Source organism: Pelophylax lessonae, assembly GCF_965119305.1.
Source record: "Pelophylax lessonae genome assembly, chromosome: 5".
Lineage (NCBI taxonomy): Eukaryota > Metazoa > Chordata > Amphibia > Anura > Ranidae > Pelophylax > Pelophylax lessonae.
In genome coordinates this window covers 160,238,131-160,253,435 of record NC_138772.1, presented here as the reverse complement: position 1 = coordinate 160,253,435, position 15,305 = coordinate 160,238,131, and the positions used below count along the sequence as shown (strand labels likewise).

At 40.3% G+C, this 15,305-nt stretch overlaps 1 protein-coding gene across 2 annotated transcripts in view; it reads right to left on the bottom strand.

Annotated features, from left to right (window-relative positions):
* The window catches only part of RBMS3 (RNA binding motif single stranded interacting protein 3), an 882,638-nt gene that overhangs the window by 111,720 nt on the left and 755,613 nt on the right, over positions 1–15,305 (bottom strand). The window lies entirely within an intron of this gene.

Genomic DNA, 15,305 nt, shown 5'->3' with positions numbered 1-15,305 from the left:
TCTAGCCTGAGATTCTGGCAGCTTTTCAACAAGTTTGAAAAAAAAAAAAAACAGTAAGAAGATAAAATCTTAAGAGAGATATGATGTTTTGAAGAAACCAAACAACAGTGTGAAAATAGAGAAATAAATAGCAGATTTGTACAAGGTACTTTCTGGGCACCTGCTCTATAATCGTGATACTGTTTTATGATAAATAGCTTCAAAGCAAAGGAACTGATTTTTTGTTTCCTGTTTTATATCCCTACATGATAACTGGAATGAATTCTTCATATGAAAATGTATACTGCAAAATTCTGAAGGTTGGGTCCAAGGAATGCCAAAAAATCTAATTGCAGGCTGCATGCCAGGGGTGTTGCTAGAGTTTTAGAGAACTGAACGATTTCTGGACACCTATAAGAGAATACAGAGAGAATAAGCTTGAAGGCTTGAAGAGCACAGTAAGGCCTCCTTCACACTGGTTCGCTGCAAAATTGCCAATGAAAACCTGAGCGCATTTGCAGCACTTTTGCAGCCAGGGGCGTAACTACAGGGGTTGCAGGGGTTGCAACTGCTACCGGGCCCCATGCTCCAGGGGGCCCGGTAGCAAACCAGTGGGTGAACTTCCAGGATCTCAAAGGTCACACTTGCGACCGGGCCCTGGCATTGCACCACTGTGGGAAGGCCCCAAGATTGCAGGAAGGGGGCCCACTGCAGAACTTGTGAAAGGATCCTGCTGCGGGACCATAATAAAAGGCCATGCAACAAGAGTAAAGAGCCCCAGGATTAGTGGGAAGAGCCCCGGGCTTGAAGGGAAGGGCCCCGGCCAGGGGACTGGGGGGCCCTTCATGGTTTCTTGCATCGGGGCCCTGAAGGTTCTAGTTACGCCTCTGTTTGCAGCACTTTTAAGGTGCTTTTGAGACGTTTGTGGTGCGGTTTTTGGAAGGACACGTGACTCAAAAACTGCACCAAAAACGCTGTGGGGCACATTTGAGGTGCTTTTGAAGTGCTTTTCAGGCACTTTTGAGGAGCTTTCCCTTCATTTCAATGGTGAGGGGTGTTTTTGGGGTTTTTTTTTTTTAAATCTCCAAACATGCTCAAAAGATGCGAAAGCATTCCTTGATTTTAATGGAAATAATTTTTCTTGAGCTTTTCAGGCACTTTTTTAATGCAAAAGTACTTGAAAAACTCCTTAGTATGAAAGGGCTCTAAGTCGTGACCAAATTATAAGTTCAGTATACGTTCAGAACAGCCCTGATCCTGAGCCAATGCTGCTGTCTCCTCCTCTTCAGCCAGTGCCCCCAATAGGAAGCCACTTGCACTGGATGCACTGGTGTGTGCTCGCTCCCGAGTCCCGCTCTATACATCCATATAACACAAACAGAGCTGCGATTCGGCACCACCCTCTGCTCATGTCCTCATTCAATCACTGTCTGTGATTGACAGTAGCAGGAGCCATTGGCTCCTGCTGCTGTCTCAGCCAATTAGGAATGAGAGACCCGGGAGAATCTCAGGTCTCGTGCATATTGCTGGATTGAGTGGGAGCTCAGATGAGTATTATGGAGGTTGGGACGCCACTGCACGCAGAAGGTTTCTTACCTTCATGCATAGCCTCGAAGTCTTTAAGCCTACATGCCATAGCCACTTTGCTTGCATGGTGTAATGGACACCTACCTTTTACAGTGCCTAATACAAAAAAAGAAATACCAAGAGCAATTGTCGACTTTATAACATGAAGTGCTATCAAATCTATTAAGCCAAAAATGTAGTTGTTGTTAGGAGTCCAAGCACTTAAAGCACTAGTTCCCTTTTAAAATATCTGGAATACCACACAGGAATGCATGGGTCACTAAGAAAAAGAGCCTGCAGAGACAATTTCTGGAAAAAAGCTGCGTAGTGCTGGACAAGACCCCTACAGTGCTGATTACTGGAATTGCAAGTATTTAACATGGCATGCTGCACCTGGGGAGTTTCGGGAATTTAGTAAAGGAACAAGTTCACAAAAAGTGAAATGTTTTTATTTATTTCTATTAGTAAACCAAGGAAACATGTGTCTTTTAAATCTAACTTCTCTCGTGCACAATTTTAACCCAACAATTATTCTCTTTAATTAAAGAGTAACTCAACTCACAGTAACTGATCAATGTACATTACAAGAATTTTAGCAAAATGTGTTGCAGATTCCTACCTGTTTCTGTTCTAAGACTGGGTTCACACTGTTACAGTACGGGAACCACAGTGATTCCTGTGCGGGTCCTCATTAGAATCTCAGGCAGTTCACACTGCGCTCTGAAAACCATGGGTTGAGGGTGTCAATATAAAGTTAATGACACCCCAAAAACTATTTACAGAATAGCGTACGAGCTGTGGAATTGGATGGAATTGGATCGCATGAATCTGAATCCCCATGCAATCCGATTTGAGTGCGGGCAAAAAAAAAAAAAAAAGTCCTGCACCTTTTTGGTGTGGAACCAGTGTAAATTGAGCCATACAGTTTGTATGTATAAAAGGAGCAAGAAAGAAACAATGTTCCTTATCCCACCCACTCAGCGCTCATGTATATGCAATACTCCTAGGATCTAAACATGTATATCCAGCAATGCAGCAAGATGTACTGATATGCCTATATACCCAATAAAGCAGCTGCTATACTAAAGACATAACATAAAAAAAGGGTGTGTATAAGAGCCTCAGCCCACATAGACACTAGCAGCGCTAGAGACAGCCTCTGACGAGGTTGAAGGTATATAGCAAAAGCAAACAGCCTAGCAAAGTAGGGAATTGTTATAAAGCCTTATAGTTCATAAGTCCATAATATTCTCAGGGTGAAGCCACACGAAAAAAATGGGTGCATAGAAACTCCTAGTGTAGTGAAACACCAGACTTCTTTATCGATCACTCAGCAACCGTCATATCCTTCACCTCATCGCTGTGCTCCCCCCCTTGAGAGTGGACACGTACCCTTAACGCTAGGGTTTAGCGCTTTATTCAATCAATAATCCTCCACTTCCGGATGGTGATCCCCTCAGGATTCAACTCCAAATAGTAGGGATATAGGCAGCACCTCCTCCTCTCCTCTCACATAAAGGTGGAACAGATACCTCCTCCTCTCGTCTCACATAAAAGGGGAACAGATACCCATAGCGTAATATGTACAAACAAGGCTTTATTAAAAGGTTAAAATCACACTCACATGGAATCTGATGAATTTATGCGAAAAACATATCCAAGGTACAAAACCCGGTCCTCCCGCTACTGACGTTGTCCCCACTGAGCCACACGGTACGGGTGATCCAGCCACCCTATCGCGATGTTGCCCGGACTCACTGGCGTTTAGTGCTGGGGATCATCTGGGATGTCCTTGATATGGAACAGACTGACCGCGTGCTCACGCCCTGACGTGTTTCGTCGGCACTGGACTTCTACTGAGGACATCCCAGATGATCCCCAGCACTAAACGCCAGTGAGTCCGGGCAACATCGCGATAGGGTGGCTGGATCACCCGTACCGTGTGGCTCAGTGGGGACAACGTCAGTAGCGGGAGGACCGGGTTTTGTACCTTGGATATGTTTTTCGCGTAAATTCATCCGATTCCATGTGAGTGTGATTTTAACCTTTTAATAAAGCCTTGTTTGTACATATTACGCTATGGGTATCTGTTCCCCTTTTATGTGAGACGAGAGGAGGAGGTATCTGTTCCACCTTTATGTAAGAGGAGAGGAGGAGGTGCTGCCTATATCCCTACTATTTGGAGTTGAATCCTGAGGGGATCACCATCCGGAAGTGGAGGATTATTGATTGAATAAAGCGCTAAACCCTAGCGTTAAGGGTACGTGTCCACTCTCAAGGGGGGGAGCACAGCGGTGAGGTGAAGGATATGACGGTTGCTGAGTGATCGATAAAGAAGTCTGGTGTTTCACTACACTAGGAGTTTCTATGCACCCATTTTTTTCGTGTGACTTCACCCTGAGAATATTATGGACTTATGAACTATAAGGCTTTATAACAATTCCCTACTTTGCTAGGCTGTTTGCTTTTGCTATATACCTTCAACCTCGTCAGAGGCTGTCTCTAGCGCTGCTAGTGTCTATGTGGGCTGAGGCTCTTATACACACCCTTTTTTTATATACAGTTTGTATGGCTCAATTCACACCGCACTGAATTTGCATGTCATTTCTACAGAAATCTGTTGGGATCCCTGTACAAATAACATGCAATGCGGTACACTGCATCAGTGTGAACCCAGCCTTAAGGAAAAGCTCTTTGTTAGATCCTGCGCGGGACTAATTCTGAATGGGAATGACTAACTCATTACAAGCAGCTGATGCACTTTCAATTTTCTAATGAGAAAAATTGCAGTGTTGGCATCCCTTTACAAGTGATTAACCCTTAGGAGGTATCTCACAACAAAATAACATCTTTGTTGCAGAGGATGCCCAAAACCTGACTTCTATATTAATGCAGAGCTTTTCACCCAAGCGGAGAAATTACATTTCTGGGGATGTTTTGTAAACCAACTGTAAACAGAACATCTTTGGATTTCCACATTGCAATAAATGTATAGAAAAATACAGAAGCTTCAGTACCCTCTCTCCACAGGGTGACAGTGCTGCTGTGCAAGTTTCACCCTGTTAAAGGAAGTGTAAAAACAATAGTTCTGCTGGCAGGAACAACACATAAAAACATTAAGTTACAGGGGGGACACAGAAAAAAGACTTCTATAATAATATTAGGACGGACTGCATCATATATAGTTTTTGATTTTGCACATAGTTACATTTTGAGTGCAAGAACACACAAAAACCTTACAAAACTCATCTAGTATAGGTTTGCCTTTAGCAGAGTGAATGCTGATTTATTGCTATGGCTTACTAACAATTACCGTATTTTTCAGCGTATAAGACAACTGGGCGTATAAGATGACCCCCCTAATTTCCAAGTTAAAACATAGGTTTTGGGCTATACTCGCCGTATAAGACTACCCCCCTTCCAAAGTACTGTAAATGTAATATCTCATATATCTCCAAGGTACCGTAAGTAAGTATTACCGGTAGATGTATTCTCTCAAGTCGCTGGTTGTGCGGGAATCCTGTACTGGTATACCATCTGTAACGTAGCTTCGGGTACATACAATATACTGCGCTAAGCCAATCACGGTGAGCAATATATGCTATTATTGAATGCAAAGCCTGCTCGGATTGGCGGAGTCAGAGAGGCGAGCTGATGTGACTCTTTCTGACTCAGCCAATCCGAGCAGGCTTTACATTCAATATTAGTATACATTGCTCACCGTGATTGGCTCAGCGTGGTATGCTGTATGTAGCCGAAGCTACGGTACATACGGTATACCGCTACAGGATTCCCGCACAGTCAGCTCCTTGAGAGATTACATCTACCAGTAATACTTACTTAGGGTACCTTGGAAATATATGAGAGATTACATTTACGATACCTACGGTACCTTGGAGATTAATAGGGCACAGACAGTCAGCGCTATGAGAGATCACACTTACTTACTTACTTACTTACCTTGGAGATTTTTATACTCTGCGTATAAGACTACCTCCCCCCCCCCGCCTATTTTTGGGGGATTTTTTTGAGGTTAAAAAGTCATCGTATACGCCAGAAAATACGGTAAATAATTTAGAAAAGAAAATCCTCATTAAATAAGGCCAAAGGTGTATAAGATCTGGATATACAGTATGTCACATCATGGTTTTCAAAGATCTAACAACAGCCTTTAGTAGTTATATTTTAATAAGCCTAATTAGTCACATTTACATATGTGGTATATGCAATACACATCATATATGCAGGTGCACGTATACCAATACAATCATCATTAACATTCTTCTAATATCTACAAATTTTCACAGAAAGATTATACAATGCATGTAATCAGTAAAGTCATAATAAAGGAATGATGGGATGGTGGAAATGCTTCTCATTACTATAGTAAAGAGATGAACAAATTCATATAGAACAGATGTTCTTTGTTGTTGTGGTTAAAACAAAGGGGCTTTCATGGTAATATAGATCTCAGGAAAGGATGGAGGGGGTAGATCTGAAACCGTATATGGTAAACCCAAATGTCACTGTCTCAAAAAAAAAATATTTTCAGAAAGATAAAATCCATAGGGACTAAATTGTTCATTATGAAGGCCACCTGTTTACATATAACCTTTAAAGAATATGTGCAAATAATTTACATCTAACTATGTAAATACTTTCTATCCTGTAACAAAGGAAAGCATTGAATACCAATAAAAAAGGGAGCTAACACCAAAAGGTATGTATCGTCACCAGCTTGAAATGACTGCCAACATTTTTTTAACTCCTTTGGGTAGATAAAAAAAAAAAACACGATTTAAAGTCCAATTATATTCTTTGAAAAAATATACTTGAAAACATCAATTTGAATTTGATTTCTAAAGCTGAACTGTAATAGATACAAAATAAGTAAATAAATGCAGCTATATATTCATTAGAACTTTGTGTAAGTACCTTAATTTGTCCTAGCATCAGCATTTTAAAGTCCCTACAAAGCTCATAGTGGGGGAGGAAGAAGAAGTACAAGAAGGCAATCAGATTTGTTGCAGTGCAAGGGTCATGCTGATAGAAAAGAGAGCAGAATAACAGAGGGATGAATTTAGCGGGTTGCTCCTTTCACTGCCGAGTCACTGCATAGTATAGCAAAAATGTGTATTGAAAAATACCACACCTACTGAAAGGTCCAGATATGACTTTATTACAATAAGGGTAAGGGGGCATTTAAAAGAGTAGCCAACACATTTTAGGGGTTCAAAATACCACCTTCTTCACTGCTAGAATTAAACATAAGGATATCTTCCTATTCTTTCAATATCAATACAATAGCCCCTCTTTAGGGTGTTTGTTAAAACTAGGGATCAAACTATTATCGGCAACACCGATATATCGGGGGCCAATATGCACTTTCCCCGATATATCGGAATCGGCTTAGGGGGTTACCGATATTGACGATATTTCGGGAAAGTGCATGTACCGGAGTGATGCCTGCAGCTAGAGGCATCATCCCGGTACCGGCGCCCATAGCCAACGGTCGGCTGTCTTGTAATGCCGCTTGGCTGTCATTTCAAGGAGCGGGAGGGGACGTCCCCCCCTCCAGCTGCCTTCCGTGGCTCGCCTGGGTCTCCCGCCCCACCAAGAGACCGGGGCATCCTACCTCCACGGCCGCTGAAGAGAAGACCCGATCAAAGCCGTATTCGGCTCTGATCAGGGCTCCATGTAAAAAACACAGACAGCATTCAAAACATTCAACTGACAACATTCAAAACAGCCAAACTTGGCGTTTTGAATGCTGTTCAGTACCTTTGGTAAAAAAAAAAATAAAACAATTTTTTTTTTACATGTCCGAAAATATCGGCCGATAAACACCTAGCTAATAGCATTTGCATAGTAGCAGAGGAAGGAGATTGAAAGGAGAACTGTCTCTGAATTTAAAACAGCAAAAGAAAGAAATGAAACCCCCTCTCCTCCCAGACATGATTATGCTATGTGGCAGAGATGTGTAAGACTGGATGGACATAGCACTGTAAATCGTTCTTAAAATGGAAGGTATTCACATGTCTGATTCTATCAGAAGCTTCAAAAATAGGAGAATTATTCCTCATTTCAGGATTGTGGCTGCAGCTACTTTTTTGAACAGAAATACAAATACGTTCAGCAGGTAAAACAACTTTCCAATATGTATTTCATCCGTCTAGTTAGCTGTTTTTCTGCAGTTTAGCTTTAAAGTGTCATCAATAAACCCACATCATTAAAAACTATTAAAAAATGGTGTATCACATTCTGTTCATACTCACTCAGTCACTATTGGATTCATTTTCAGCATTCTGCAAAAAAACCTGGTTGATCCTGCAGTTGTGCATTTTTTAGAGCAGTGTTGGCAGCTGGTGTACATGCTTAGTTTTCAGTATACTTCTACCCTGAACATTTCCATCCTATCACATCTGAGAAGCCCCTTGTAACTATAGAGTCACAAATGTGGACATATACTTAGCGGTAAATGACAGTCCACTCCCTCCCTTCTCCCCCATGCAAACTAACCAGCTAAACCCAATGGGGGCAGAGTCTTACATGTTGATTGATGGAGGCTTCACCTCTGTGTTATTCTAAGACAGACAGGAATGTGTCCCAGTCTGTGACTGGCAGAAATCTACCCACACTATGTTATAAATGCCAAAAATAATAAAGATTTGATTTCAAATATATATTTTTATGACAATTTAAAAACAGTTTTTTGATATTATTTATTTATTTTTACTCTGGATCCCAATATTGTTTTTTTTTTTTTTTGTTTTTTTTCAACATGTGACCAGTAGCAGAGGACAAGAAGCTCCCCCGGCCACTATTTTCTTGAAGAAAAGCTGGGGAAGAGCTGGGTCATGTGACAACTGTATATTGATTAGGAAAAGGTACTTTTAATTTTTTTTATTACAATAATTACAGTACTATCATCAAGATACAGAAAGAGAAGGGATAATGTAAATTAAACAGTGTGTGTTTGGTATCTCTTTAAGGTAAGTTAATGAAACAGTTAATGTCATGAATTGCATTTATAAGGCTGGCTGTAAACCACTGTTATAACAAACAATGCTCCTGATGTGAGCATAATTTTTGATAATAAGAAAGTTTATGACATGCTAAGAGTGCTTATAAACAGATGGAATTTATCATAGGAAATTTCCCTGGATGTGGATGCAATTTTTAATGACGTGGACTGGGGGTCTGAACTGCCTGGGGTTACAAGGATGGTAGGGGAGCTCCCTTTGTGCCCTAAAAAGCTCATAGCCACTGTACCTCCTTCAGAGTCCTACAGTTCCCCTCCATCCCTGAGAGCCACACAGTGATTATACTCCATAGAGATCCCCCTAGCCTCCCAGCTCCTCTCCCCTTTTTCATCCCACTGAAACAGCTAGCATGGAAGATTTTTTCTTCCCACTGCCACCAACACAAAAGAATTTTCTTTTTTGCCACCTACACTGATGCAGGGTAATTTTACTTCCAGTGATACCACCAACATAGAGGCATTTGTTTACTTCCAGTTTCACTACCAATGCAGAACATTTTTTTCCTACTTCCAGTGGCACACCAAATGCAGAGACATTCATATTCCTTCTACTGATAAAACCGATACAGGGGCATTATTTGCTTTCAGTGACACCACTGACACAAAATAATTTTTCTCTTTACTCTGAAGCAGGGGCATTAGCCTCCCTAAGGCTAGGTTCACATTTGGAACGAATGTGGTTTACAGCAGGGGTCTGGTGCGTCCCTGTTCTCCTTTTCAGGGACAAATCAGGACTGATTTTTTGCCTGATTTCGAACCTAAAACTGAGCCAAAGACGCACAGGAGTCCTGTGCAATATTCTCCGCAGCAGCCACGGAGATGTGTAAACCGGCTCTATTGAGAGCTGGTCACAATCTCCTGTCATGTGCGTTGGATGCTGGGAAACCGCATTCAATTCACGGAATTTTGAATCCAGCCTGAATGCAACTCTGTTTTTAGACTGCATTAAAGCTGCTCACATATATATATATATATATATATATATATATATATATATATTTTTTTTTTTTTTTTTAGAATATCATATGCGGTAAATGAAACCTTAAATGTATACCAATATATTGTTGTACAAATGTCAAATTGTTCAGTTTAAGTCAAGAAAGATTTTTTTCCAGTTTAGTAAGTTCCAAACTTTAACCAAACTCATCACTTACATCACAACCATCATTTACAAGACAGCTCTGAATAAACATCCTTTGTCACAATATTTTCTATTTCCTAAATTTATAAGTGCCTAAAGGATGGGCATTGCCATTACCAGCAACATCAGTCTAGTGAGCACTGATACACTTGTAGGAAGATGTAGGCTGCAATATTTTCTCCAACCAGAAGGTGGCATTGTGCTGTTTTGTCAAGCTGGCAAGAGGCTGTTGAGGAATAATTGTCTCCTGCCATGGATTTCAGGCAGCCATCCTGGGGAGAATGGCAATCTTATTGGGTATACCTAATTCCAGTGAGATGTGGGCAGCCATTTTCACTGGGGATTTTTTATAGATAGTTGAATTCTGTATCATTCTGTGTGCCAGTAGTGCGGGAGTGAGATAGGGAGAGTGCCCCACTGGATAGGGAGAGAAAAGGAGCAGCTTTAGGGTGAAGTACCTGACAAGGAACGCAAGAGCAAGGTTTCCCTACAGAGTACCTGCAAGCTTCCTGAAAAGTGCTCACTGGCAGCCAGATATCTGCAGGATTTTTTGGGGATTTCAATCCTTCAAGGAAGTGCTCCTCTGGCATCTTGTAATCTGTAAATGTATATCAAAGCACTGCTGGATACCTGCCTTTCTTAAACATTACTTTATCTGAAGAACTGTATACTGCACAACATAGGTTGTACCATTGCCATAACAGTGTTCAAATAACTCCTTGTGGTGATTCCTCTCAATCTTCATGCACATTAATTAGGTACCACTGACACTGTGATATAGTGCACATTGTTTACCTAAATCATCCAACAAAAACCATTATGTAACAGACTGGTATGGATTTTTTCAGAATTTGAAAGTATGGTTCGTGTACTTCTTTTTTTTTTTTAAACAAGATAGAAAAGACTATACTTTAATATATTTGTATTACATAGATTAAAGAGGAAGTATTGCTTTTTTTGGCCATACTTCTCCTGTTCTGCACTCCTCTGACCAAAATTCAGCTGACAGTGGGCTAAATTCCACTGTCCGCTGACATCACAGAGCCTGTCCAGGCTCTGCAAGGATCCCATTCCCAGCCTTAATGTTGGGATCCACCCAGATGCCCTACCAGCAGCTAGCTTAGCCATTTAGCATGCTGCTAAGAGCCTGAGCAAGCTGCTGCCATCCCTTGCACAGCTAATGACTCCAGTGAGCACTGGAGGGGCAGAGCACAAAGTGGTGACTGACAATCACACTACTCTGCTCATAAAAGACAGAGAACCGAGTGATCAGTGGTCATGTGATCACTTGGTTCTCAGTATTAGAGCTGGCAGGGGACAGATGCAGCACTGGATCGATGCTGCAGCCACATATGTGAGTGAGTATGACTGACAATCACAGCTCTGTGCTCAGAAAGGACTGAGAACTGAGTGATCAGTGGTCACATGATCACTTCATTCTCAGTATTAGAGCTGGCAGGGGTCAGATGCAACACTGGATCGATGCTGCAGCCACATATGTGAGTGAGTATGACTGACAGTTACAGCTCTCTGCTCAGAAAAGACAGAGAACTGAGTGATCAGTGGTCGTGTGATCACTTGATTCCCAGTATTGCAGCTGGCAGAGGACAGATGCAGCACTGGATAGATGCTGCAGCCACATACAGTATATGAGTATAATTATTTGTTTTTTCAAACTTCTCTTTTAAATAATTATTTTCAGAATATGAGTGGAACTGCTGTGGTTACAGCAACTGCCAGTTTCTCAAACTGAGACTCGCAATACACTTTTTCTATTGCTTCAGATTTGGAATGGACAATATACAGTATATGTAAAGCACTGCATAAATTGACAGCGCTATATAAGTACCTGTAATAAATAAATACTTGTATCTTTTTCTGTCACCGCATTTTCCTGTCTGCTTGAATAACTGCCATTTCAAGAAACCTAACAGTCATGAAATAAATCAAGATTATAGAGCTCCAAATATCAGAAGTTTCTGTATGACTGCCACTTTTAGGAGTTGCATTGGAGCAAGACTTTCATATAGATAGACTAAACACAGTGACGATTTCTCAAGTTAAGGAGACCTGAGGTCACAGGAGCAAGAAGTGGAGAATATTTCATCCTTTTACACAGTCATGCAGGAGGAAAAAACGATGCGGCTTATGAATGTCATTTAAACCCAATATTTTACTAATTTCATGGACCATAGTTTACAGTCTGTTGGCTATGACTTGCCATACAGATGAAGTATTTTGTTTGATATCTCTCTGATGAGCTACAATAGTCATCAGTGTGCTTCTGACAAGCAGTCACAAGTGAACGATTTCATAATCTATACTAGGGCAATGAATTCTCAGCAGTTACTTCAAGCTGGCACTATTATAAAAGTTATCGAATTCATAAATTGTATTTATGTAATTATAGGTCCAATCTGTAAAGTATCTTACCTACAGTATAATGATAACATATTTCCTTCATTTAAAGCCTAACTCCAAGAATTATCTTTTTGAACTTACATTGGTCCAGCTTGGTTACATCTAATTCTTTTTATCTCACATTCAGAGGACCACTCGGGATGTAGAAATTCACTGTATTAGATACAAGGGCTTGTCCCTTCCAGGTGCGCCTTGAGCAACTTGCCCTAGTTATACTGAACACCGAGGGCCACTCTTTCAGTACCATACCATTTTTTTTGTGGATACAAGACATGTTCTGATTGGATAAAGTGGAGAGGGGGGTGGACAATGCCACATTCTCCTCCAATCAGTGTCTTGTTATCATTGTAAAAAAAAAAAGATTATTTATGAATGGTGAAGGTGCCAAAACAGCAACTCCCTGTGTTCAGTCTTTAGGCTAGTACAATAAATGTCTGCAGTCCCAGTGCCCCTATACTGTAGAGGTGACATATGAAGAATTAGCTGTGACAAAGCTGGACCAATGTAAGTTTAAAAGAAAAAATGGTTCCTAGAGATTAGCTTTTGCCACACACAGCTTGACTGTATACTGGGCTTTAAAGCCTATCTTCAGGTTTTTGTGAACTGTAAATACTAATTTGATTTAAACAAGCAGGTCCAGCCAAACTATTTCCTTTATTAACACATACAGCTGCTGTGTGTTCCCTATAAACTGTATGTAGCATCAGCTATATAAATTATACATTACTATGTTACGACAGTGGGATAGGAATTGCCTGTCCGACTCTCAGGACAAAATGCAGTTGGGTTGAGCACTGCTCAACCATTCACAGGAGGCTTTGTATTTTATGATAAATAAAGGCTTTCTCTGTTTGGCTGAGGTGGAGATTGTAATGTCATCTGCCCGCTTCTCCACTTTTAGCCAATTAAAGGAAGCCTTGTAGTCATTCATAAAATAAAGGCTTTTTTTTTTTGGATGGTTCAGCAGTGCTAATCTGGACATAGCTGATGCTGCATAAAGTTTTTAATGCACACACCATTGCTGCATGTGTTTGTGCAAAACGTTTATTTTGACCAGCTTGGCAAGAACAAACTATTTAAAGTTCACTAAAACATTTAGTTAGGCTTAAAAGACATTATCATGCCAATTTCTTATACACATCCTGAACATCATACCTAACCCCCTCTAGTTTTTTTGTGATCCATTCTGTAGATATTTTGATCGTCCTCTTCTCTTTATTTGTTGTGATTGATTCCTTTATGCAACTACTTGTATTTACCATTCCCGCGATTTCCCCCACAGATGCACTATACGTGACGCTGGACGCTACAGGACCGACGGCTTTTGGCGGAAACCTTGCACACTTCCTACTATTTCCTACCTGATACATATTACTACCAACATCACAGCAATCTCTTCAACTTATTTGTTTTTGTGTGTGGCGTTTCCTACCTATGCCACTGACCTCATGCGCCCTCAGCTCCCATGGGAGGCACCTGGGTTCATGCCTTAGCCTCCATTACCAGTTTGCGCCAGGATTACCATATATGGATCATACATCGACTCTTGAAGAAGTGGCATATGTAGTCCACGAAACACGTCAGTCTATGGATTTTATGATTGTACCCTACCCTACTACTCATTGTGATTATCCATTGTTATGTTGGTTTGTCTAAAGCTGTCTTGGGAATTCATCTTTCTTTTTTGTCATTTTAGTTTTTTTGATACTATCCCGCATCATGTCTGATCATGTATACTATGTTTGTATTCTTTACAACATTATTAAATGTGATTTTTCAACCGTGCAAGCTTTGTCACTGCCATGTCTCTCATATAAAGTCCTGACCTTCTCTTTTTTGCACTTGTATTTACCATGGCCATGTTTTATCTGCCTGGATTTTTGACTGTTTATCAACGGCTTTGTTCAAACTGTTTATTTCTCTATTTCTTGAAATTTACAATAAAACGTTTAAAAAAAAAAAGACATTATCATATTCACTGTCCTGTTACTACAAGATTGATTGACTGACTGACTGACTAGTTATTTACTAATGTCAGTGAATTTTCTCTTTGCTAAGTGAACAGCCTCTACTTCTTCTAGTAAATCAACACAATAGTTTGAATTGTGCTGGTGAACAACTAAACATAAAAAAAAACTTTCCTCTTTAGTTTGAAAAAATGTCGTCTTTTTTGGGTTGAGAGACAGGAGAAACTGAGAGGGCAAGCTTTACAGAACACTGCAACATAAGCATAGTGTAAAAGTTTTGGTTATAACAACCAAACATTTGACATTATCTGCCTCAGGCCAACCATCCAGATATGGGTCAATCCTTGAACCCCTTGAATCAATTTGCTTGTCTCTGTCTCTAACCTAAGCAAAATTAATGGTTTTAACATACAAATATGAAGAATGTATTTTAGATTACATGCAGCCCCTGGTATAGCAAATGAGAATGACTGCACTAAACTATATTTTTAAAATATGAAACTGTATGAAAACATCAAATACACCGAGGTACACAGGTATAATAAAAAATGTGTTGTTAACATAACATGTGAAATAGGCTATTATAGATTGAAAAATTGCAAAATGTACTAGCAAGCATTCTGTGTCATGAGGTGCTGTGTGGAGTCAGTCTAAATGCAAAGTCCAAATAGGAGCAAATAGGCAATTATGTTAAAATGAATGATGTGCAGCAACTGAAGACCAGATCCTGTTCTCTGTGTCATCTCTTCTGAGAATTTCCTCCGGGGCTTTCACGCCATTCTTCAACCTCAACAGTTTTATTAAGTAATGGCAAGCTGAAGAGAGACAAGTCAGACTTTCTTTTAATACTTTTAAAGAATTGCTCTCACCACCAGAGAATTTAAAAAAACTTGTACCCTATAAAATAAAAATGTTATATCTTAGGAATTTACACTTGTCTATAACCTTTTGTTCTTTTTTCCTGTTCCCATTTAAATGGTTTAAAAAAAAAAAAAAAAAATATATATATATATATATATATATATATATATATATTAGAAGGCCAGTATGGTGGCCTGAATTTATGGAAGAAGCCCGGGGGAGGGGGGTATTTAAGCAGCCTACTCACCTGTGTTGTCAGGTTCCAGTGCACGATATTATACGTCACTAGGCCGACTCTCTCCAGCTCACTCCGTGTTCGTGAGACTGT